The sequence below is a fragment of the Oryzias latipes genome, chromosome 22, assembly GCF_002234675.1.
Source record: "Oryzias latipes chromosome 22, ASM223467v1".
Taxonomy (NCBI): Eukaryota; Metazoa; Chordata; class Actinopteri; order Beloniformes; family Adrianichthyidae; genus Oryzias; species Oryzias latipes.
In genome coordinates, this window is record NC_019880.2 from 26677862 (window position 1) to 26705197 (window position 27336).

The following is a 27336-nucleotide window of genomic DNA, read 5'->3' on the forward strand; positions in this document are numbered from 1 at the left end:
TTAAGGTCCTTCCAAGACCATGCTGAGCATGGAGACATGGTGTTTTTCCTGTGCAGTGCAGCCTGAGACCTTGAAGGGGATGTGCATCCAGCAGCCATTTCTGTTTCTAAACTTTAAAGTTTCCTCACAAACAATAAAAATATTTAAAAAAACAAACAGAAAATGCCAAAACCCTTTAAATGCTTTAAACCCCTGCAAAGGGATTTTTAGACTAATATTTGGCACAGAATCCGAACCTTAAAGTGTTTCTCTGTGCTCCTTTTACACTCATAAATTCTACTTTAAATCTAGAAACTTTTCTTTAACTTTTTTACAAAATACAAATGAATGTTTTTACAATCAAACAAGTCAATATTTTACTCACAACACAAATTACACTGTAACCAAGAAATGTTGCAATTTATGAACAAAATAAGCTCACTTGATGTCTGCTGCACATTTTAAAATAATCGACACAGCAGCACGTATGCCGTCGTGCAGAATCTTCTCTTTGTTTCAAACCAGTTTGAAGATGAGCTTTGAGCTTCTGGGGTTCACAGCTGCTGATAAAAGATGATCAGATTAGGCTTTTCGTTTTCTTTTTTTTGTCTGTATTATATATGCATTTTTTTTAATTGCTATGCCTCCAAGATATTCGTTTGTTTACAACTAATAATTAGCACAGATGGGTATGTTTTGTCGCCTTGTCCCCTCATGCAATGACATTAAAGTTGAATCAAATCTAAAAAGCCAATTATTGCTCTCTACTGATTTTTGAGTTTGAGTTTTTGGTCATGTGACATACATTCAGGTTGAGCAGATAGAGTAGCAACATCTGAAATATTCTGATATATTTGTTGTATGCTTTTCCATCACCTTTTAAAAAATCTAAGGTAAAATTTTCAGCTTTTGGCTCTTGTGACTTTGCAGCACCTGTCTCAAATTTCTAGGCAAGTCTTTTTTAACCCTTTTACCTTTGTGTTATCTTAAATGACACCCCCCCTTGCATTGATGTGTTATTCCTACCATGACAAAGGTGGATAAAGGTGGAAAGATTTCATGTAATCCATGGACACCAGTGAAGATCACAAATCATTGAAGAAAAAAGGTTCAGAGCACTGTCTAGTGGGTCTAGATGACCCAACTCCCAATGTTAAAGTGCCTAGGATAGCACAAGGGTTAACACAGGAGATGTCGCCGGTCACACCTACATATAAGACAAACTCTTTGACATTCTGTAACTTTTCAACTGTTCATGTAATTAACATGAATCAGCTGAACTAGTAGAACATGTCCAACCTGATGCCACGGAAAGATTTAGTTAAACGTTACAGACGTTTTGTTTCTCCATATTTGTTCATCCACGTTCTGGATGGTCAAATGCAAACACTTTAACTGCTATTTACAGCAACATTATGGCCACATTTTTAGTTAACATTCTTACCTTTAAAGAATTAGAATGCTAAACATTTTTTTTAATGTCATGTGTCAAAGTTGCAAGGTAGGACGGACCGAGATGCTGGAACCCAGAAGGAAACACAGGAGAGTGAAAAGGTAAGTTAAAGTGTTTATTTTCCTGGATGAGGATCCGAGAGTAAGTATGTTGAAGTAGCTCTGGAGACATGAAGTTATGACGTGGTAAACAGGAGTCTTGGCTGGGAGTAGTAGCGTGGCTGGTCTGGTCCAAATCAGGAAGCAGAGCAGAGACGGGAGGAGGAGGATAGACTGCCAGAGGCACCATGACAACATGGCTTACATGACATTAAAAAAAAAAATGTCACTCCTACCATGAAAACACAGCTCTAATAACTAATTTTTTGTCTAATTTTACATCTTAAATGATGAGTTTTCAATAAAATATAAGTAAAAACCATTAATGAACCATCCTTTAATCTAGATTTTCTTTTTCTCTGACAAAAATCTATATCTCTATAAAATCAAAGCAGAGGAATCTGATGGCCCAAAAACTTTATGGCATTTTTGGGGAAAAAACAAACCCATAGAGATTTCTATCTCCATATTTGGGCAGACACAGGACAACTTTGGCTTTTGGCCCTCATCTTACTGTGTGTACGGTCAGGCAAAAGCCATGAATAGGTGAAAAAAGATCTGCACAGCCCTCTGGCTAAACCACTCAATTAGGACTCTTGATAAAACCATACTAGTTTATAAGCTACATTTTGTGATTTTGCTTTTTTCTGCTCAAAAAGAAAAAGGACGCCTAGTAAACATCATCTGGAGGGGGCCGAAGAGGTTTCTGAAAAATGTCTGTGTAGACTGAAGTCCCACTTTGATAAGATTTTGAGCTCTTTTCAAAGCATTTCCAGTGGTCTTTTAATCATGATTGTGCTGTTTTTTGTTCAAATATATATATGTGTATATATATATATATATATATATATATATATATATATATATATATATATGTATATATATATATATATATATAGTGAGAAATGCAGCTGGATGGTGACAAAGAGAGGCAAGGTAGTCCACATAAGAGGGGTCTCACTCCCAGAAGGAACAATATCAGACAATGGCCGCGTTTACATGGGCAAAAGTAATCGGAAAGAATACCTGATCGGATAGAAAATGCGTCATGTAAACGCGCCATTCGGAATAGTCTGCCCCGGTCAGACTCGTTCGGATCAGAATTTCTTTGAATATCTCTTATCTCCAATCGAGATAGGTGGGTAATACCGATCGTTTATCCGATCGTGGAGCATGTAAACGGTCATTCTGATCGTGTGTCACTGCTGCTCTGGTTTACGTCATGCATAGATGGTATTTCCCTGAGAGAAAGCCTTGGAGCGCATACGGGACCGACCAGCTGCTCTGCGGAGGCCCCGTGAAAAGCGCCGCTCCGCTCTCGCCCCGCTGGCTCTCCCCTGTCTTACACCCCTCACGAGGGAGATGCGGGGCAGGAGCGCTTCGTGACCCCCGATGCTCACTCGCTCCACTGGCACCCAGGTGAGCAGAGCAGCTGGAGTAATAACTTCGTGTCTGATGGGAGGAGGATGCTTGTTCGGTGTGTGTTTTTTTGTTTTGTTATGTGTGGGAGAATTCAGACTGCGAGCCGTCCCGCCGCTCTGGGTTAGCGGCTGCACGACTCAGGAGAGCCGCCAACTCACGCAGCGAGTTTAGGGAAGCAGAAATAATTGTGGTCCAGTGCTTTTCAACACTACTGTGCATGCCCTAATGATTCATTCCGAAAGTGTGAGCCATGGGAACGTTTGTTCTAATCGGAAAAAGGTTTTCTGATCCCATGTGCACGGGTGGATTTTAACCTGACCATTGATCCGATCAAGATATTCTGCCCATGTAACCGCAGCTAATGAGGACAGTTACAAGTACCTTGGAATTCCGCAGGCAAATGGCAACCTGGAGCAGGCAACAAGGAAAGCTGCAACAGCTAAATACCTCCAACGAGTAAGGCAAGTCCTGAGAAGCCAGCTCAATGGCAAAAATAAGACCCGGGCAATAAACAGCTACGCACTGCCAGTTATCAGATACCCTGCAGGAATAATAAGAAAGCTCCTCACCAGCATGGAGGGTTCCATCCCAAATCCAGCACCCTGCGACTGTATGCTAGCCGCAAGGAAGGAGACCGAGGACTAGTGAGCGTAGAAGCCACTATCCAGGATGAAACATCCAAGATCCATGAGTACATCAAGCTCAAGGCCCCAACTGACAGTGTGCTCAGTGAATGTCTCAGGCAATGGAAAGCAGAGGATACAGTCCTGGAGGACAGATCTTCATGGGACGACAAACCCCTGCATGGGATGTACCACCGGACCATAACTGAAGTGGCTGATATCAAGAAGTCCTACCAATGGCTAGAAAGGGCTGGCCTACAGGACAGCACTGAAGCGCTCATCCTGGCAGCTCAGGAACAAGCCCTGAGCACCAGAGCGATAGAGGCTCAGATCTACCACACCAGTCAAGACCCAAGGTGTAGATCTACCACACCAGACAACACCCACGGTGTAGATCTACCACACCAGACAAGACCCAAGGTGTAGATCTACCACACCAGACAAGACCCAAGGTGTAGATCTACCACACCAGACAAGACCCAAGGTGTAGGCTGTGCAAAGAAGCGCCTGAAACAATCCAGCTCATAACTGCAGGATGTAAGATGCTGGCAGGGAAAGCATACATGGAGCATCACAATCAAGTGGCTGGAATAATATACAGGAACATGTGTGAAGAATATGAACTGGAAACCCCAAGGTCAAAATGGGAAACACCTCTGAAGGTGGTAGAGAATGAGAGGGCAAAGATCCTGTGGGACTTCCAGATCCAGACTGATAGGATGGTAATGGAGAACCAACCAGACATTGTAGTGGTGGATAAAGAACAGAGGAAAGCCGTTGTGGTGGATGTGGCAGTGCCAAGCGACGGGAACATCAGGAAGAAGGAACATGAGAAACTGGAGAAATACCAGGGACAAACATAAATGCACAAAAATTCAATCTTAAGCTTGATTTTCTTTATATATGTCCTCCATCTTCAGAAAAAAGCCACAAGAATGTGCTAAAAATACCAGAGATAATCTTAAAGGGCTAAACAATAAATAACAAGAACATAAAATAGAAACGGCACAAAATAAAGCTAAACTGTCATAGAATCTCATTTCCAACTAAGTGCCTATTGAAATAAAAAGGTCATCAGTTGCATTTTATGACTCAAATATAAAGAGTGAAGAGACCAAAGCATTCATTCTGGGAGTTATTACTTGATACAATAAATGTTTCAAATGGGCACGAGGGACAACCAATAAAAACTGACCTTTAGAGAAAGTGTCCAAAAGAGAGAAAACCTAAACATCCTACCTTTTAAAATGAATCCTAAAATTAATTGGGAGCAAGTACAGTGCTGCTGAAACCAGTGGTGAAATCTTTTTTAATATGTTTGAGGTGTATGTAAGAGTTTCTGAACAAACTTAAATCAGGGACATTCCTTATTACTCGAAACTCTTGAAAGGAAGTGATTCACATGCTGCCTTTGACCCCAGAGTCCTGAATTTAGAAATATTTCTATGGTGATAAAAACAATTTTTACTCAACATTCTGACATGATCCAGATACGCTGCTTACAGCTCAAGGGGAGGAGTACAATGTGTGTCCTTTAAAACATGTTGTGTGATATCTATGTTGTGAAATTTTATAGGCTTTCTTAACTACAAATATTTTAACCCTTTAACACAGGAACTGTTGCCAGTGGCGCCCAAATAACACACACTCCCTGAAATACTGCCACTATTCACTTGATCAGTGTGAAACAGCTGATTCCAACTCAGAGAAAAGAAGAAATTCATATTAGCTTTGCGCCGTTATGTTGCACATTATAAACGTAAAGTGTTGCATATCGACACAAAGCTGCTTTTTTCCACAACATAATCAGCTGATTTATGTTGCTTATGTAAACACTTCACTACTGTATGCTGTTGCATTTCAGTGCGAGGCTACTTTTCCGTTTCAGAATCCACTGGAATCACATTAATTGTGCCAACAGTTTCAGAGTTACGGCAGTCAAAAGAACGTCAACACAGGAGCTAAAGCTTCAGTGTTAAAGGGTTAACTCATTATATGTATAAATAAATCAAACGTTCCAATTTTCCTAATTTAAAAAACAGCAAAAGCATCTTGAAAGTGAGTGAAGTGGTTTTAGCTCTGAATTCAATCTGGTGTTGTTTCTTTTTAGTCAAAATGATTAAAAGTTGTTGTAATTAGTCAGGGCAAATTCATGAAGTTAATGATACACATGGGGAGGGGCATTGGTTAGCGCCCTTGTCTTATAGCAAGCAGGCCCTGGTTCAAGTCCCGGCTGGAGGACCTGAACAGAACACATTTCTGTGTGGACTTTTTTGCATGTTCTCCCCGTGTATGTGTGGTTTTTCTCCAGGGACTCCAGCATCCTCCCACCATCCAAAAACATGCTTCATAGGTTACTCTAAATTTTCCCTATGTGTCAACGCGAGTGTGTGTGTGATTGTGATCCTTAACCCTTGTCCAGGTTAGGATCCGGAAGCCCCGTGACCGCCAAAGGGACAAAAACAGGTTCAGAACATGGATAGATGTTTTTTTTTCCCCCTCCTGACTATAGATGTGTGAAATTTGCTTTAATCTACCGGTGATTAGTAGGGATGGGTATCGTTAAGGTTTTAATGGTACTACTACTCTCATTGATGCTGCTTATGGATCCGGTATTTTAACGATACTCTTATCGATACTTTTTTAGGAAAATAAATAAATAAATAAATAACAAATAAGAACATAAAGTGTTTTATTTCCTCATTATGCAACAACATTGCTTTTTTAACAAAACATTTTGCTTACATACATGAGAATGTTATGATGCAGACCTGGAATGCATGTGGATGTGTTAGACCAGGGGTCTGAACCGGAACCTCTCAAGGAGACATTTGGATCAGTTTCCCACTGAGATGAAAGCACAGGGAGCCGCAACACTAGATGTGTTAGAAAAATGTTTTTGCCGATATATCACGATAGTTCATTTGGCAAAACTTGTATGGATTCAAAATGCTGTCAGGATATTTATTGAATTATTTAATTTGATTATTTGTATTCTTTATAAGTGTGATGTTTCCTTTGATCTTTTGTCCATTTTCCACAACCTTGAATAGACTTTTCTATCTGTCAAACACCAGAGTTAAGATGAATGAGATGATGGAAACAAATTCACTTTGATGCAGACTCCTTTCTATTTATTTGTCTTTAAATCCAATAAACCCAATAAAATATATTGAATTTATGGATGACAACTACCTTTTATTAGGATGGAGCTGTTAGTTTGTCTGGAATCATAGGCGGTGAGTCTAAGCCCCGCCCCCGCTTCTCTACATGTTAATTGATTTCCCCGTGTGCAATCCCCCCCCCTCCAGCGTGTTCTACACAGACCGCGCATAATACGGTCAGCGTAGCAGCAACGTGACAGGATAGTAGGGGCGCCCTAACGCAAATTTAATGAATTTTACGTGGAAATGGGGGTTTTAATCTAGGGGCATAAAAAGATTCTTTTACTTTTTGGCCGCTCACATGTCCCCTACGAGATCGCCACTGACTGTCTTTTTAGAAGAACTTTCCATCCCATAACAGACCCTGGTCGGCGTTCACAGCTGCAGACATGCCCCCTCCGCGTGCTCACGCTGGTCTCTCGCTCTACCTCACGGTGTTAAAGGCACCATGAGAGTCTGAGAACATGATAGTTTTTTTACTAAACCACAGAGAGCCGCAGCACAGGGAGAAAGCCGCACTTTGGACAGTTTGGCTCTTTCTGACATCGTATATCTTCGGTAGCGTTCGTGTGCCACGTACCGTCTGAACAACAGCGCCGCCCCCTGTGCACACAAACAGCCTGACAAACCTCTCCTCTTCAGCAAGAATAGCGAAATTAATATCATCATTAATTAAGGGTACTGTTGACTGACTTTGTGAGTTAAATTTGGCAGATAACGTTTCTATCTTGTGAGACAAAAAAAAAAAAACGACTTCTCCAGTGGATGTCTTAACAGAGGACATGAAGTTGGCTAATGTTAGGGTAGAAGATGTTCATGATAGAGTGACGTGGAAAACGATGATTCGCTGTGGCGAAAAGCCGAAAGAGAAAGAACATTCTAAAATATCCCCGAACCAAGCACCAGTTGGAGCAACTGGTGCTTGAAATATTCATGTTTTCTTTGTATGATTCTGACAAGCGCGTAAATACTTGCTTTCTTCTTCTGAGGGAAAAGCAACTTTAAGAAGCGTAAAGTTGCGCAGCGCCACCTTGTGTACAGGAGTATTTCTGTTTTACATTAAGCGCCATCTAATGTCAGGGAATGAAATTGCATGTTCGCTCGGCTCATCGTCAGCGAAAATCGCTGTGAACACAAAAAACGTGGCGAAAAACGCTGGCGAATATTCGTCCCGGTGTGTACGGGCCTTAACTCATCAAAAACTTTTCTGAAACATTTCTAAAGCTTTGTAAAACATTTACTGAAGAAACCTGAAATAATTGCTCAATTTAAATGCTTTTGAGAGCAAAAGCCTGTACCGTAACATGCTTTATAATGCACATTAGGAGTGTCTCTCTGTGCCTTAAAACCAGGAGTCCGTGCTTCCTCCGTCATCAGTTTGATCAGGTGGATCAGTCCTGCAGCAGAGTGTTTTGAGTGTCGCTTCTTCCAGAACAGGCCGGTTTCATCCATCATTCATTCATCAGGATGATCATTTTTCTCCACGATTGTCTTCCTCAGCTATCAAGATATTCTCTGGCTGTTTCAGAGTCAGCTGATGCCCTTTCTCCATGCAGGGGAACAAACTTCGGGTATAGTCATTCAGGAACTGGTGAAACCAGCTCTTGAAGGCCGATGGGCCCGCATGCTCCTTAACTCTGCCCCCCTTCCTCAAAAATTCCTGCAGCACCGGATGGAAAAGTCTCATGCAAGCGTCTTGAGTTGTCCGAGTTTTTGTGATAAACCGGAGGAGTCATGTGACTGAATAAGAAATGCGCAAATAATAAAAATAATGGCTTAGATTTATCTGCACTTTTTCTTGGTGCTCAAAGCGCTCAGTCCAGCACAGTCTGTCCATTATTCATTCACTCCTCATTCATTGTTGGTGATGGTAAGCTACTGTTGTAGCCACAGCTGCCCTGGGGCAGACTGAAAGAGGCGTGGCTGCCAGTTTGCGCCCATTTAAATCAAGATTTTTTTTGAATGTGTGTCACATGTGGCCAGTCATTTCTTTTCAGTATGTAACCCTTGTGCTATCTTAGATGACCCCCCCTTCCATTGACGTGTTATTCCTACCATGACAAAGGTGGATAAAGGTGGAAAGATTTCATGTAATCCATGGACACCAGTGAAGATCACAAATCATTGAAGAAAAAAGGTTCAGAGCACTGTCTAGTGGGTCTAGATGACCCAACTCCCAACGTCAAATTGCCTAGGATAGCACAAGGGTTAAAATGACAAGAAATACAACATTAACATTCATTTGGTGTTAGTTATTTTTTCCATCCATTTTCCATCTCATCAAAGGTCTTCTGCCCAAGTTATCCAGTGGGCCTTCAGTGTCTCACTGCAGCTCTCCTCACTTCAACTCATCTTGTTTTGCCAAGAAGAGCAACTTTCTTCATTTTTTCTGCTGCTCTTTAAATGTTGCTGCTGGAAAAAAAAAACCCTCATGCACGTCTACATTGGTCTACATGAGAGCTCATAATAGGATCCTAAATCACAACCCCACACAGCGTTATAAAGCAAAGTGTTGGAAAAATGAATTTAAACAGACTGCAGAACAGAGATTGGGTTTTGTGTTGCACTAATCGGTGGATGAAAATTGTTAGCTTAATGTCTTTCTTTTGTTGCTGTTTATTTGCTGCAGGAAAACAGAGAAAGAGTTCTGAGAGGACACACCAAGAAAACGTAAGTACAGGGTCTTGGTCACAATTATAACTAAACATTAAAACTGAAAGTAAAAAAAAGAAGATAAATATTTAAATGAAGACAAATTTGTTCTAAGTTTCTAGGCTAGCAGTTCAGCGTCAAATGTGTGAAGTAATGAAAGTAACAAGGATATTTCATACTTAAAATCAAGATTTATTCTAAGTATTTCTCAAGCTTAAACTAAAATAAAATTCAAAATATATTAGCCACAGAACTATTTATTTTACTACCGTGTTTTTTGCACTAGAAGGCACTCTAAATGACAAGGTGTACTGTCAATGAGTATTATTAATGTATTATCAAACTTATGTCAAATATGAGGCGCTCCGAAATTTGAGGCACATTAAAAAAGATAAGAGTCAGATTTAAGACAGTCAGTCAAACTTTATTAGCTACATTTACAGTAACTCTAGAACTTGCTTGTAATGCGTTACACATTAGAAGCATTAGCCGCGTTAGCGATATCACAAAACCTGTAACTTCCAAAATATTTTTCAAAACTGACTGACTGAGTCCGCTAAAACAAACATTAATGTGACTACAATAACTACCAACCTTGTTAGTAACTTGTAAAAAAACACAGTCCAACACTGTTACACGCTAACTCGTTAGCGTTTACTATTACACCCAACCTTGTTCACAACTCGTAAAAATGCAGACTGGTACCACTTAAACAAACAGTACCATTACTACGCTAACTCCCAATCTTGATTGTAACAGGTAGAAAAAGAAGGAAAAAAGCATCAGACATTGCTACCCGTTAGCTACGTTAGTGTATCATGATTAGGGCTGGGTTTCACCAATAATTTCCTAATTCGATTCAATTCACCAGAGACTGGATAGATTCGATTCCCAATCCACACAATTTGATTTTGAATTTGCAGTTTTACACATTTGTATAGAAATATATGATTAATAAACATATTTTTGAAGAAATTCATAATAATTTGATACACTGTAACATTGTAAAAAGGAGAAGCTCCAACAAAAACGTGTAGATCTTTATGTTCTGCATCTCATGGAGGGCATTTCAGATTGGCCACTAGGTGGAGCTCGTTTTATAGCATTACACTTTATTCCAGAAGATTTGAGCACGAAAGTTGCTTTTGACCACAAATGCTTACTTTTAAAAATATGTTTCCATAGAAGAGTTTGTAAAATTCCTGCCTGTGATTATATAAAGCTTTTTATTTCAGTCAGAAATGTATGTTTAGGTTGACCGAGCTTTAGCAGCAGCCATCCTATGGGATATTCCATTACACGTTAGCATCAGGCCAGTGGACTTTCATTTTACTGAATTTTTGCTTTAGGTCACTGGAAAAGGACAGGCATAAAAAAAGAATCTCTACTTTTTTGGATTGATTATGTTTTTTTTAAAAAGAATGGATCGATTCAGATCAATTAATCGATTTTATCAACACAGCCCTATTTACAATAACACCCAACCTTGTTTGCAACTCGTATAAAAAAACTGATACCACTAAAACTAACGTCATTGTGACTACGCTAACTCCCAACCGTGTTAGTAACATGTAAAAAATAAACACTAGCTCCATTTCAGTCAGACAACTCATGCAGTAAAGAAGATTTATTCCGTTTCCGTTTCTTTTAGTTTGGCATAAGGCTCCGTTCAGATACATAAAACAAAGATCTCCATAGAAAACTTTGGGTTTTAAAGCCGGGGAGGAGGGTGGGGTGACAAACGCAGAGCTCGCAGAAATGGAAGAAGAGGATTGGACCACACTTGGACTTAAGTAGGGTTAGGGTTAACGCTGAACAGGTGAGTTGATTAGACTGAACCGCCCGCAGGGAGGAGTAACCAGGTAAATGCACTGCTCGAGTTGCCTGCCTGAAATACTCCCAGGGTCGTTCTGGACATTTTGACAGTGCTGTGTTCCTCTAAAAATTGTTTTGACATCAGTAAGCACAACAATAATTAATGCATACATAAGGTACTCTGTACTTAAATTCACGTTGTTTTTGTTATTTTCTGAAAAAAATTAAGGCTTTTGAGTGTGTCATAGTTAATATTTATACACTTGTACATGTTGGACATCCAGATTTATTTAATATTATATTCATTATTTTTGTTATTCTTGCACTGTAATGGTGATGCTTCAATGACAATAAAAGCAAATCTAATCTAATTTTATAGTGTGGAAAATGTGGTATACGGTGGAGGAATCCTGCATGTGAAAAAACGGCTGAATTTTATCCTGGAGTTTCATTGTTACACACATGCTAGATGCTATGAAGTTTAACAGTGAATAAAACATGTGTTGGACTCATTTTAAAGCCACATAATTGTGGAATAAAACAAATTCCTTAAAATACACTGACTGACAGTTCAAAGGTGTCAAGTGCTTACCTCATAAACTGTCTCTTTTCCACATTTCAGTCTGATCGAACGGCATTGCTACAGGGATCTGACTAAATTGCAAACCCAGAATTGGATTTTTATTAAAAAAGAAATTAGAATATATCTTACTTTAAAGTCTGCGTCAAAGATATATTCTGCGATAATCTGCTCTCCTTGAGCATGTATGCTATCACTCCAGCTAGACACACTATTACAAAAGATTACCTCGAGCCTCTGGAATGAGTTTTTGTTTTATAAAACGAAAATGTTTAACTGTTTAACAGAAAGCCGTGAAAATTGAAGATAATCTGAAATTTCCCACAATCTCTTCTTATGCTGTCAAGGATGAGCTTTTGATAAAGTATTGGTTCAAACCAGGTTTTGAAGGATCTCCTGCACAGATGTGATGCGGAAAATATTATTTTGTGTTCAAAGTCCTGGGGTTTTTAAGAGATAAACAGCAGACGTTCATAGAGTCCTGAAAGCTGCTCTCCATTCTAGATCCCAGCTGGTTCTGAAAGGCACAGCAGAAGATGGATGCCATACAAATACAAGCGATCTCTTCTGTTGTGAGAGGTTTGCTAAGACAACACAAAGAAATATGTATTTGTTCTTGTATCACATTCATTGTTCTTTTCTATGCTTTTTGATCATTCGGAATGCCGTCGCCTCCCCCAGTTTGTTCAAGTGCTTTTCCACTTGAGCGGCACTCAAACACAACAGCAGGTTCACATGATGCCACAAGAAAAAAGCACAGCTCTCGTTTTAATTTAGTCTTTTGTTTGTACATTCCAGCCGTTGTGCAGGGTCTGATCTGTGTGCACATCAAACATTTGGTTAATAATAAATACCTCATACGCTGTCAGGCTTTGGAGTCAATATTAGACTATCTTGTTCCATGCTGCTGTTTTTTCAGTTGTCTCGATAAGTTCGATTTCCTCCATTTTTAATTTCAAATGTGCTGACGCAGACAGTGAAATGAAGCAGTTATTGTTGTGTTCTTCTCATCTGATAAGTCATACACTAGTGCTGTTGTTCTGTTGGGAATGCCTCCTCCTGGGGCTCAACACCTGCTGCTCATTCCCACAATCAGCGCCTTCACACCAGCTGGCCATCTATTTATTTCTGAAGAGGACCTCCAGCCAGCGCCAGATTATTGGTCACCTTGTGGTAACAGTCTTTGGTTTCTGACATTTAGTTGCATCAAAGATCTACTAAAACTTAACTTTTGCACGATCCCTTCCAGAGAGTCCATCCTATTAGCCTGCCTGCCAGTCTATCTGCCCACCTGTCTGACTACCTGCAAGTCCCTGTGCCAGCCGTGTTTCATCCTCTTTCCAGCCCAGACAAAATAAATCAGTTTATGTCTACCAGTTTTGTGTCTGTACTTGGATTCAGTCATCCACCACCTTCTCCTAACACGCTAGTATGTTCCAGACTATGGTGGCCCCGAAGTACAAAAAAGGAAAACAAGTATAGTAAAAATACAACATTACAGTTAAAAATCAAAACAAAATTTCACAAAGGTAGTTTTCTACAAAGATGGAACCTGGGACATCGCTGATCAGATGAGGATGTTAAATTTTTCACGTTTGAGTATTTTTTCAAAAGCATTGTGAACGTCTGCGTTCTGATAAATGTTTAATGATCAGTATGGAGCAGATCCCCAAAAACTTTTGGTTGAAATGGACAAGCATCATCATCCAATCAGTGATGTCCCGTACCTACCTTTGCCGGTTTGTGTCTTTTTTTTGAACATTTTATTTTTATTTCTGGTCACTGTTATTGTTTTTGAAACGTTTTCTTTTTATTTTGTTTGATTTCTAAAATGTCGTGTTGGTTTTGATATTTGTTTTTCTTTTTTAATTGTGATCTTTAATATGTTTTTGCATTGAGTGATTTGTTGGTGTGATTTGAACTTCAGGGCTATCATACCAAACAACTAACATAGGTAACTGTGAGAGCTTGTCCAGAAATGTGAAAGAACTGAACGCACGTGTCTGGACTGCATTGAAGACCAAGCTTGTGACCGTCCTGATAGGTTACTTAGTTGCTGTGAAGGCTAAACACCGCTAAACGCCTGATAATCTCAGGTAGCTCCCTAATCCTCTGCAGCCGCTTGGTACTCCCTGCGGACCTTGCCAAAGTGGCTCATTACGCGCAATCAACGCCCTAGATTCCCTCTAGTGTGTGCGCGCAGGGGCGCGCGCGTGTTTGCCCACAGACACTGCACTTGGAGCTGACCCGCGCCTCCTGGCTCTCCTCTCTGTGGGCCTTGCCATACTTTGTGGCGTTTGTGCCATCTAGGGTAATCCGCCGCTCCACTGCAGTCTCTCTACAGGAGATTTCGCTCTTTGCTGCCTCCGCGAATGGAAGAAGCGCAACCCCGCAGCACTACAAGGAAAAAACTTTTTTTAAAATATAAATACATTTTTCGTACGGATTAACGGATTTCCCAGCATTTTTCTTTGATTTGGAAGTTCGCCTGTATTCTGCTTGGATAACTGTGGGGCGATTCCAAGGACGCGGACGCGAGTAACATACTGCACCGCGCGGGGAGGAGAAAGGAAAACGCGTCCGTGCCATGAAGCGACGCTGTCGCGTGGAAATCTACAGACAGCCCCACGCAGCAGAGAGCTGGTTATTTTTACTTAAGGAGGAAACTACAAAAACGCTGTGAAGCTTCTTCTTGCCACAGCTTGGCTCCAGGCAAAGCGCAGCATTTCTCTAGCTTCTGAGGGGGAAAAAAACAGTCAAAGAAGAGACATGCGGCTGAGTAGGTAGTTGGTGTTGCAGTTCCTCTTCTGGAATTAGTGGCTGAATGGAAGACAAGCGGGTGGAACCTCGAACCTGGAAAGCTACGAATACTGTATAAAGCCTGTGGTGGTCCACGATGGATAACTGTCCGCTGGTTCAGGTAGGACAAATCCAAATGTGTAGCGTGAACCCTTCCAGCACTCTGCAAATACTTATTTTTCTTCTGATTTGGCTTTTTGTCTGACCCTGCAGTCAGCCATAAGCACTGATTTCAGTTTAATGTGAGAAATTCGTGGCTCCTGTGGCGCGCGGCGCACTGACAGATGGGGTGTTTATTGGATGATTGGTGGCTCACACTCCCGGACAATCACAGGAAGCGTTTGCACTAAAATAACCTAATCAGGGGTTAGCTGGTTAAACTGTTAGTGAAGGGGGCTTGATTCAATTAAAAATTGCGGATCTGGGGGGGAATGCGCAGTTTTTCAACAACATTCGGAACGCCCAGACGCATATTAATCCCGGGACTGGATGGAGGGGCGTGTTTTGTAAGTGTGGAAGAGAGAAAAAGGAGGGAGAGATTAACCTACTCTTTGTAAATGATCTCAGTTGATTAGCCTCACACGTCCATTAAACTCCGTGAAGTGGCACTGATGGACCGCCGCGCGCGCGCACTGCGAGTGCGAAGAAGAAAAAAAACAGGAGACCTATGCATGTCTGAGAAGAGCAGCTCGATGAGCAGAAAGTCCCGAAGATATTGGTTTGGGCTCACGCGCACGTGCATGTGCGTCCGTGGTTAGGGGCTCAATGGCCGCCGCGAGTCTCCCACCCGGTGGATATCGCCACCCTCGTGTGGATTACGCGGGACTGGCAGTGAGAAATGGAGGCAGGGAGCACCGCTCCGGGGAGGGCTTTTTCAGCACCATGGACAGCGCAGAAGTTAGTCTGCGGCAGCCACGAGCGCCTCCCCTCCCGCAGCGGGGCTTCTGTCGACATCTGAAGCCCCCCCCCCCACCCCCCCCACCCACATGGAAGACAAAAAAAATACAAAAATAATTGTTTATTTGTTTTCATTTAAAATGATTTTCAAATGTTTCACTGATAACGGCTTATGTTTTAGAATAAAATTAAAACAACTTAATCCAATCAGATTTCAATAGGAATTTATTCTGTATTTATGTGCTAATGCATCAATCCAGACAAATTCTGGATGTTAATTACATTTCAGAGAATAAAAACGTCATTAGTTCCGTGTGATCCTATTTAAATCATGAAAAAGCAGTTTTGATAGTCAGCAGTTCAGAATCTCTTCTTATAATAATTATTTTGTAATTGTAATTGCTGATCCACTGGTATTTTAATTTAAAGGAGGCCGATTCTGTAGCTCTTTAAAGGCAAAAGCTGCATTTGAAACAGCATCTCTTGATTTATTCACCTGTCAACTCTGCTTTAACAGTAATTTCCTGTGTGCCACCATCAGTCTCTGATGTCCAAAAGAAATAATGATTCATCCATCTTTAGAATGTACTCGGTTTATTCAACCTGTGTGGCTGATTCTTTTTCTGCCATTTGGGGTTATATTGGATCAATGTGACCATATTTTAACCAGATTATAACCACACTTTAGCCATCAAACTATAACTTTCTTTGACATTAACAACTCCTTAAAGCAGTGAGTCATGAGTATAAAAAACCTTTGTTGTGATAGTTCATGTAATTATTGGTAAATGGCAGCAGATAAGGTGTTAAAAGGCATATTAAAGGTGTTTGCTGTCTGAGGTGTAGACTTTGCTTGGGTCAGCATTTAGCGGTTTCTCTTAGGGGTAAACTGGCAGTGATGGTCATTGTTCTGGATCTTGTAAATACACTGCCAACACAGAACCCATGGAAGTAAGTCCAATATTCTTCAAATAAAAAATAATTTTTAACAAGCTAAAGAAAAATCTATGGGTTAAGAAGAATGGTCGTACCTCGAATTCGAGTTTCAAGAGAAACATTCCTGTTACCAAGACATGTTTACTTAAAATACAATTATTTTGGCATTGAGAAAAAGTTTTCACTCTTTATTTTTACTTTCTTCAAAGTAAATGTACTTTTTATGTTAAAAAATCTTGCATTCATGCATAGCTACACAGATTTTGAGACCATTTTTAGGCTCTATATACAAAACATCATTGAAAGTAGCTCAGACTTTGATCAATCATACAATCAGATTTGGTTGTGATGTATGGATGGCATCCCTTTTTGTTCTCTAAAGTGCCGACCGATTAAAAGTTGGTCATGGAGGAGGAATTAAGAATCAGTGCTGCTTTGACATTTCACATCAAGCCTCTCAAACTGTGGGAACTGAATGCATGTGTAAACACTGCTTGTCCAGTGTGAACACCATGGGCTATATTTGCATTCAAGAAGCAGCGTTTAGCGCATTGGAACGCGCGCCAAATGCTCCGTGTGTATGTAGTTAAAGACATTGATGAAAATACCCAGAAAAAAAAGAACGCACAAAAGTGTAATGCTATTGTTTGTTTTATTCTTGTGCATCATCAAAATAATTTCCTACTCTAAAAGATCAAAGGCCACCATGAGGTAGAAAACCAGAAATGGGTTGTATCTTGAAATGTACATATGTTAGTTGTTTACTTCGTGTTAATTGCCTTCGTTAAATCCTCAGGCAGTAATGTATTGGGTATGTGCTACGATCAGAAACTTGGCTCACAGAACAGTAGGGCTGTCAACAATTATTCGACGCATCTTTTTTTTTTTTTTGGGCATTTTAAATGATTATAATAACCACCAGTCACAAAGTCATTAGGATCGCAAAGCACAACCAGAACTTTGGAGGTGGTACAGCCCTGTCCTTAACCATAGAAGAAGAAGACAGATACAAACTTACATTTCATGTTGCATTCTCACCGGCAGCGTTTTATGAACACTCATCCAGCCAGTGTTGGACCGGACCAGATTCTTCTTCTTAGGTGTATTTACTGTTTATTAGTGCTCGTCTGCCATCTACAATAGGAAGAGGCTTGGTGCACAAAATAAAAATGGTGCAAATCCCGCAAATCTTACTCCAGATCTCCACAGCTTTGTTTCTATAAATGTCCGTCTTGGAGTCATATTAATCCGACCGCACACAAACCACAACTAATAATGTCTCCTTTGTGATCATGTTTACAACAGTTGGTACTTCTGTGTTTTAAAGCAGACGCTACCCACAGGTCACTATTAAATCCAAGTCCCCGATTAGTCACAGTGCTGCATTGCTGCGATTCAGCGTGACGACTTTCAGCCAGTTGAACTGTCAAGCGTGCGATCAGTTAACTTCCAATTTGTATGTAGAGCTTGTATGTAAACCTGCGAAGCAAAGCGATCGCGGGTGTTCCGGACACGGAAGCCCAAAGTTCTGGTCTGCGCCATTGACTGTAGACTGGGGAGGAGCCAGTGCACATCAGAGATGGCTGCAACACTTACTGTACACTAGGGCTGAAACGATTCCTCGAGTTACTCGAGTTACTCGATTACAAAAATTCCTCGAGGCAAAAACTCTGCCTCGAAGCCTCGTTAAATTCCTATGACGCGCACTAAATGCGCGGCGCAGGGATTTGATTGTGTCACGCGGAGCGTTTATTCACACAGACCTTTTGAATTTAGTTGGCGCGATGGCGGAGAATAGATCTATAAATAAACAGCAGAAATTGTCTAAAGTGTGGGATCATTACACACTTAAATTAGAAGACAACAAGGTGCAGTGTCTCTACTGCAAAATAGAGCTGGCATACCACAACAGCATCTGAACAGAAGACATTCTCCATCGTGCCACCGGCAGCGAGCGAGGGGCGGCGTCAGCCGCTCCGCGCCCCCCCCGCAGCGACCAGCGCGGGCCGCCTCGGTGGGCGGCGAGAGCCCCTAGCTGCGGTATTCAGGCGAACGGGCCTGCTTTGAACACTTTAATTTTTTCAAAGTAAACGCTTCGGACCCCGCGGGACACTCAGCTAAGAGCATCGAGGGGGCGCCGAGAGGCAGGGGCTGGGACAGGCGGTAGCTCGCCTTTCGGCGGACCGCGAGGCTTCTTTAAGTATTGCAAAAATAACAAAAGCATTATTTTTACACGAAATATAAACAATGATAATGATCAAATATGTTTTTCTGATTCTTTTATTTTTAATGGCCTTCCATTTTGGTGTTGTGCCACCCTTTCAAAGTCTTCTGTCCCCCCCCCCCATACAAAATGTTCTAGCTCCGCCACTTCTCAAGACCAACTTAAAAACACCAAAGTAACTTTTGCATCAGAGCGGATCTTTAAAATCAAATGTTTGTTCATTTCACAACCACATCATTTATGTTATGCATTATTTGTTTTTTTTGTTCAAAAACACACACAAATCGTTTTATCCGATTACTCGATTAATCGATCGATTAAGTGCTAGATTACTCGATTACAAAAAGAATCGATAGCTGCAGCCCTACTGTACACAGAGCATCCTTAACATGTTTCTAAAAGCAATGAGACCTCTGTCAATGTTTGAGGAGGACCGATTTAAAGACATGTTTGGGGTGCTGCACCTTTGCAAACTAATGGAGAAAAATGATTGCAGAATATTTTACTGTTCAATAACTGTAATACAGTAAAAAATAAAATTCTTACTAGTTTTATGGGAAGTTTAGACAATGATTTAGTGCAGGGATCAGGAACCATATTGCTTGCGCGCCAATTATGGCTCTTTAGTGCTTATTTTATAAGGTGAAATTGAAATTCACGAACTAAACATGTAAAATGTCAATTTCTGCGAATGCACCGTAGGCCGAGCATTGGCAGTACTATGCATGACGCAAACCTGCACAGACTGATTACCAGGATTATCACCTTTTTGGTAAAAAAAATAAATTGCCCATCCTCTTACGTAAAGAAGAATTGTTAATAAATAGACTAATTGAAAAAATAATCATTGACTAATTGACTACTAAAATAATCGTTAGTGACAGCCCTACAAAACAGGAAGTGGACCTCCAAAGATAAGTGGCAGTGAGATTGCAGAGCAGGGCAGCTGAGGCCGTAGTGATGGAGTGGTTGTCTACCAGTCAGGAGATGCGGGTGTGACCTCCAGCTCCTCACACATTCAGGAGTCCTTGGGCGAGACGCTGAATTCCCAGAAGCCCCTGGTGCTCTCAGCAGAGTGTGAGCATGTAAAGTAAAGAAAATGTAGTGCACGAATGAACACCAAACTCGCCAAGAATAAGAAACCTCCATTCGCATTACATATGAAACTTTAATCTAGTTTTAAATTAGCTTTTATTGGTGAAGACCTGCAGTATGAAGTCCCTTATTAAATTCAGTTAAGACATATTCTGCAAAAAATAATTAAAACAAAAATAAAGCACAATTATTAACCCTGTAAAGCCCACTACATCAAATAATTCTAGGAAAATTATTATTTTGATGGGTTAAGCTTTTTTATAACAAACACTGATGAAATCCACATAAAACATTTACAACTTAATTTTTTATGCAATATAGATTATATCAATTTTGATAAGTTGGTTGATTTTGTAATTTTTGTCTCGTAACAATGTTTAAGATGCAAAAATATTGACCTGCAAAACTGAGATTTCATTCAAGCAGCCATTTTGAAAAGAGCAGGAAAAGTCTTTCTACTGCCCCTAGTGGAATAATGACGAACTACAGGGCAGAAATCATGGACCAAGTGACTGTATATTCAATTAGTGTTTAAGGAAATGAGATGGGTGTAACAAATGTGACACCAAAAGGTATATAATTTCTGAGTTTTTTAGTCATATATTGCTGCTAAAGCTACATTCACATCACCCTCAGCAACGCAGGCTCGAATGACCACTTTCAATGAAAAGTCTATGTTTGCACGTTTTCGGTTCCCGCACTCAAAACTCCTGCGTTCATGCATTGCTACGCAAGTTTCTACGACCGTTTTCAGGCTCTACGTACAAACACACACATCCATTGAATGCATGGTGAAAGTTAAACCAGGTTGAATGGTGTTCCTTTCAATTCACTGAAGTGCCAGCTGTTTAAAAATTGATCACTGAGGACAAATCAATAATTGCGCTTTGTGTCCGTCTGGAATTCTATGACACCAAGTCTTTCGTATATCGGAATCAAGCTGTGAAGGAAAAGGCTGGAGCAACATTTCATACCAAGCCTCTTGCACTGTAGGTGGTGGACATGCACTAATACCGGGTGAACACCAAATGCTAAACGCGCATTAATAATTGAGGATTATTTATTCCGTTTTCTGGCCTATTAGTTAAACAGCAGCTCATGTGTTGCTTTGATTCAATTACTGTCTCTATTCTAACCCACAACATTTTGTTTTAAGTGCAGACACACATGAGAGAGAGAGCATTTTCCTTTATTTTGCTATGAATTAGTTGTTAATCATGTGTTTAGTTGGTTCCTGTGAAGAGCAGCAGCAGAGGTGTCAGCTCTGCTCATGTGATATGTGGGGATCAGCCGTGTTTATTGTCTCTGAATGCTTGATGGCAGAGTGACGCAGGAGGGTTAATGCCTTCCGTTGAGACTGCTTGCTGAAATTGATAGGACGGCTTTGACAGATGAGATAACCTGCAATTGCAGGCGAACACAATTTACGGGCACAGCAGATGGATGCTGAAGACTCTCTTGGAAGTGGAGCAGTTTTACCTTGGGGAGCAGTGTGGTGTGCTCAGAACCGCTCCCAGAAAATGCTGGGAAATTGTTGTTTTGCAAAGAAAATGATGGGTAAGATGAGCCAGGAACACAAAACAGAACCACTCTTTTATTAAACTTTGAAGGAGATCAATTCCGGCTCATGTGGTGTTCATGGGTGAAGGCGCTGATAGAAAGCAATTGCAGCGCAAAAATCAAGTGGAAACAACGTGCGATTTAGCTTTACACCCTCAAAGCCTCAGTGGCGGCAAATGTTCGACTCTTCTGGATGAAGAAAACCTAGAGCTTAGTCTCTCATGGCTTCATTCATCCACTTTCCCTGACAGATTGATCCAGGCATGCTGAAAACACACAGAGAAATCCAAACCACAAGGTAGGAGGAGCCGACATGCCGACAGTCGGATGTATTTGAGCTGTTGTGAAACAATGGATTTACAGTACTTGTGCAGAGTGTGCAGCTGCAGGGCGTTTTCATGCCCTTCTTCACCTCCAATTGCCTCGCATTGCAGGGAGACATTTCCCTAATGAATTTAATCATCAGTGTTGTTGCTACTGGGTTGGTCTTTTGTTTGTATTCATGTCAGATGACTGTGGCCCAGCTGCTGGAGTGCAGCATATGTGCAGACTGAGGCTGACACTTGATGCAAGGTTTAGAGACATCATCTGCTCGAGGGGAGCTGCTGTGGCCTCAGAGGGCTTTTGTTTTCCGTCTTTGTTCATCTGGTTTCTTGTCTTAGCACAGAAAAAAACCTGATATCCTCACCCCTATACTGTTTCTCTCATTTTTAGAACCCAGGCTGTTGATATTACAGTGATCCAATGTCATGGAAACGGCTCAGGTGATTGTGGAACCACATAATTCTGAAAAGCTGTCAGAAATCAGGATTTTTTTTTATTTTTAGAATTTTTTTTAATTAAAACTGTAGATTTTTGTCAAATACTAAATAAGTTTTAATCTATTAAGCACTTCTTTAAAAATCCATTAAGTAGCCACTTTATTTTATGAAACCAACTCATTCTAAAAATAAAATGGCTACATTTTATTTAGATTTCTGAGCCAAAATTTTAATTTAAATAAATTATTGTTAATAAACCTCATGTTTTAATGTATAAGTTCTTAATTTCCCAATTTGGTTGGGTATTTAACCATCAGAAGTTGACTAACTGCCTATTTAAAAAAAAACTGCTAGTATATCTTCTGCTATTCTATCGAATGTTGTTGGTAAGACTGTGACAGTGCATGCCACAGAAGTGGTTCTGACTCTCCATATATCATTTTAATATCATTTTAAAGGAGGTTTTCTTACAAAAATGAGTTTAGTGCAACATTGAATAAGCTTACATTTACAAACCAATTGCTTTTTTTGTTTTTGTTTTTTTGGCCGTCTTGTGTTCCTGTCTGTAACATGATTGGTAGGAGGCGGGGCATAACATTTTCCATTTGCACACATGAACTACATAAGAAAACTGGACCGCGGAAGGGAGACACCACCCATAGGAAACCAAAAGGAGTCTATTCAGTTGCTATTTTTTGGTGATATGGTCGCCGCCTTGTCAGAGCCACATGAAGTAGGGATTGGTCCAAGTTGAACCACACTTGCCAATCAGGGGTGAGGTTGTTGGAAGTCCACACCCCTTACATATGAAAGCGGGCTACACGAAATCTGTCAAACCTTTTGAATGCTGCACGATATGAGACAAACTTGCCATGTGCAATAATAGTGATCCACAATGCAACAGTGCTATGACTTGTGATCCATAAACACACAGCAAAAAACAAATACATATTTTCCATTTCAATGCAACAAATTTGTTTAAATAAAAGTCAACATAACTTTAATTATACTGCAAATGACCCACATCTACATGGAAGGCAGGCATCTAACATGAAACGGCTCCATCCGATTGGTCAAAAGCATAAAGGACTCTACACACACAAACAAAAAAAAAATTAGTATTGCTCTGAAAAGTAACCAAAAAATACATCCCAACATGAATTACACAAGAATTGGATTGAAGAAGGTACCCTAGCGTTTCATGAGTGTTTTTGGTTTGTTAAATACTTCAAGCTGCCATGAGATTGTTTTAGCATTTAAGGTAACCTCTTATTGTAGTTTACACCAGTGGTCCCCAACCCCCGGGCCGCCGGCCGTTACCGGTCCATGGGTCATTTGGTACGGGGCCGCACAGAAAGAATAAATAACTTACATGACTTCTGTTTATTTATTTTGGAATCTGAAAGATGTTTTATTTTGAAAAATTGCCCGATTCTCTGTTACATCCCTCTATGTCACTCTTGACGCAGGCCAAGGCGCTCTTCTCAGTTATGTGAAAAAAATACAAACGTCTTTGGAAAGTTTCTTTGCCAAATGGAAAACACCCAGCCAGGAGACAGAGGAAGAGCCTTCCACTTCCCAGACAGTGCTTCTTTTTTGCAGCATGAGTGTAGGAAGGGGAGAGGATGATGACACCTGTGTGATGTACAATGATATGCCTGTCAAAATAAAAGCTCGGAGAACACCTTTTTCTATTGCTCCCTCATCGTAGTGATGCCACAATAATCTTCCGTCACATCTCATAGACCGGTCCGTGACATCACTGCCTGACTTCCTAATGGTCCGTGGCGTTAATAAGGTTGGGAACCACCTTTCGCAACACCCTGCTAGCTTGGCTTGGAGAAAAAATAAAATCGCAATTTTTATCATCCCAATTTCAGTGGTGTGATATGGATAGAACAGAAGAATAGAATAGTACTTTATAGACCCTGAGGGGAAATTTCACTCTTATTTGTCAGTTTATAACTTGTACTACAGAAAAAAATTACCATTCAAAAGTTCAGGATTATCAAGAACATGTTAAAAAAAAGTATTGGAGCAAGAATGGGATTTTGGTTTCTTTGAGCCGGTGGGTACTTCCTGTTTGGACAGTTTTGTAAAACATTCAAGAGAAGTTTTCATATGAAGTGTTGTGCGGCTCAAAGTGGAATTGTTTATGTACTGCTGTTTGTGTTTCCAAGCCAACAGGCTTTAATCATAACAGGGTCAGGATGGTTGTACGATCCCACTTTAAAAAAAACTGTTAATTTGACCTTCAGACCATGTTTACTGGAAAGGTGTACCAGCACAGCAACTTATATTTAATTTAAAAAAATCATTATTATTTTAGGTGTTAAGTAAGAAAACTACATGAGATAAACACAACATATATCAGTGGGAATGTCTTTAAAATTATGATTTGAACTGGTAGCTTTCTACATCACAAAACACCCATTCATTTTTCTTTTTTCTATTTGTCTTTTTTCTCTTTTTTTATCTTTTGCCAGCTGCCTTCAAAGTCTCAAGTGTGGGATCTGGAGCTTCTTACCAGCTAAAATTGAAATGAGTAACCCTGAAGCCTTTTATAATTCAGAATCTTCTATGGCTCAGCTTTGATGTGGATTCCACCACATCCTAACAGTCAAATAAACATGTAAAGCCAACTGAAGGTTGACAACAGGATTCATTCAAAATGACATTTTGTATGGCTTTTAGCTTTTATGATGCTAATTTATGCCCAAATAAGAAAATAAAATTTAGTAGAGAGATTAGTATTCAGAGTATTATTCATCATTTTTATAGGTTGTATCTTTTTTGGGGGGGGGTCACAACATTGTAGCAATGTTGTACTGACATGCTTCAATGCCTGACATCATATAAGATTTGGTTAAACATTAACTTAGTTAAGCAGATCACACTTGTCTCATGACTAAATGAATTTAAAATAAGAAATGTATTTGTTAACGGTTTAAATGTGGTGTAAGAATCAAGGTAACAAGAAGGGATCCAGCTTTCATGAAGAGAGGCAGGAACTGGGTCTGTGATGCAAAGGACACTACTGTTATTGCACATACAGATGGGAGGGGGTTTGCTTGTTTTGGACCCCCCGAAATGCATCTTTTTCTTTAAGACTGCAGCCTCTTCCACACAACCAAGTGTTTTTCACTTGGGACATGCTCTAAAAAATGTTTATTAATGTTATCTTAGACATCACACAGCTACTGCGTGGATTTGAAGCGTGAATGTCCGTCTCCAATCATCTTTTGATATATTTTCAAAGTGTTCCCACGGCTCTTTTTATTAATCTTATAATGCAGTTTTTAAACACAATATTTAATTTTCTAGGATACGGGTTTTGCAACACAACACTACCTTATTAGAAATTCACCTCTGAGTTGTGGGTGGGACCATTGTCAAGCCAGCCCCCACTTCCCATCACTCATCTGTTTACACTATCTCCGTCTACCTTAGACCAAAAACACAATTTTTATCATTCTGAGTCTTTAATTTTGCCCATAAGCAAAAGCATTTACACATTTGTATGTAAGTATTTTTAAAGTATCAAGGTTTTTACACATTATGTGCTACTTTTTTTTTTTTCCATTGAGAGGTGTCAGCAGTTACAGTCCTTTTGGTTCTGCGATGGCCAAATGCCATGTGATCCTTATGGTTGTGTGAAAGGTCCTTTCTATTATTTCCTGTTTGAAGAGGCTGGGATGCGAGTCAGCACCTGTCTGACTCCATCTGAGGCAACGGTTCTCACTCAGGGAGAAAGTCGCAGTGACCTCTCTAGGTTTAGAATGAGTCACTTCCTCAAGTGAAGGAGTTTAGGGATCCCATTGATTTGATCAAAATCTAGAGCAGAGTATGAGATTGACGGATGGATTGATGCATCATTCACAGTAACGTAGTGTAGATATACTCAGTCACGGTGTTAAAGAGAAGCAAAGGGAGGCTCTCTGTTTTGCAGTCAGTTGGCATTCATGGCCTCACCTCCAGCCAAGAGCCATGGGTTGTTAATGAACAGATACAATCACAGGTTTAGGTGGCAAAGATCAGCTTTCATCTCGGGGGATCGAGGTCTCCTTGAAGGAAGGCCTTGATGCTAAGTCAACTTGAAAAAAAATCACTGAGACTCCACGTAAAAAAAGCCAGTTGAGGATGTGTGGACATCAAGCAAGAAAGCCATGGGAGCATCAATCCGTTAAGATCCTTCAAGCCCGATCAACTGGGAGGAGACTGTGGAAAATCCTGAAGGTGCTGGAGAGAACAGACCTGCCATCACTCCAGTGTCCTTTCAGAAGAGCGGGAACAGGTGGCTGCAGATAAAGGCAGGACATCCTTGCTAAGCTGCCATCCCAAAATCCCAGAAATGCAGCAGCTCATAAATAGATGGATGAGTGCACATTAATGCACTAATAAATGTAGGAGTTTAAGCAAGAACGCCTACTCCAGTATCTAACGGAAACTGCAGTAAAAATCCCAAACAGGTTTTGAAAATTACCACTTCTTTACATTTTTAATCAATAAAACATAGCTCAGAGCCCTATGTGGAAGCCGTATGGAAGCCTCCTTGCACTATTTCGTGGTTCACCTATTGTGATCTTGAATCTTTGTTTGCACAATTTTACATCGTTTTTATGTTTATTACAGCACACTGAGTTCTGCGACCTGATTGGCCATTGACCCTGTCAGTCATTCTCACCTGTGCTTTGTCTCCTGTACAGAATCAGCTTGACAAATCTACATAAATATACATCAAGATCAGATCTTTGTTTTCATTCTATAATCCTGGATTTATTTTTTAGTGAAGGTTTGAACTTTGATGTTTTTCTTCTGAGAAATGTGTATAAAGTGTGCAGTGAGGTGGTTTAAAGCATTAAAACTTCTATACTTCATGGATTTCACCAATCAGATGAGTATTTTTGGAATTTAACTCTGTTATAAACGAGGGAACACTGTACTGTTCACAATGTAAACATTTAAAAGAAAAAAAAAACACCTTTTCAATGTTGGATCATTAGTATAGATAAACATTAAGACACCCTTGACCTAACTGATGTGCTTGGCACATGTCCATGGTTAAAATTGACTTGTGTAGATATTTTCACAGAAGTGATGCTGAATTGCAGCTTGCAGCATTTGATTGTTTGAACTCGCCATGTTAAGGAGTTCTAGTTCAAACTGCTGGACCCTCTGCTTCCGTTTGTGCATCACATCTAATAAGAACAGCTTCCATAACATTCCTTTTGGGGTCAAAGGGTTGCTGGAGCCAACCCAGCTACAGCTACACGCTTGC

The 27336-nt window shown here is 40.3% G+C and overlaps 1 protein-coding gene across 1 annotated transcript in view; it reads left to right on the plus strand.

Moving 5' to 3' along the window:
• The first annotated feature begins 13715 nt into the window (after positions 1-13715).
• LOC101169650 (leucine-rich repeat and fibronectin type-III domain-containing protein 2) overlaps positions 13716-27336 on the plus strand; it is a 194776-nt gene continuing 181155 nt past the window's right edge. The window contains exon 1 of the mRNA XM_004082825.4: positions 13716-14706. The gene's annotated coding sequence lies outside the window, so the exon portion shown is untranslated. The remainder of the gene's footprint in view (positions 14707-27336) is intronic.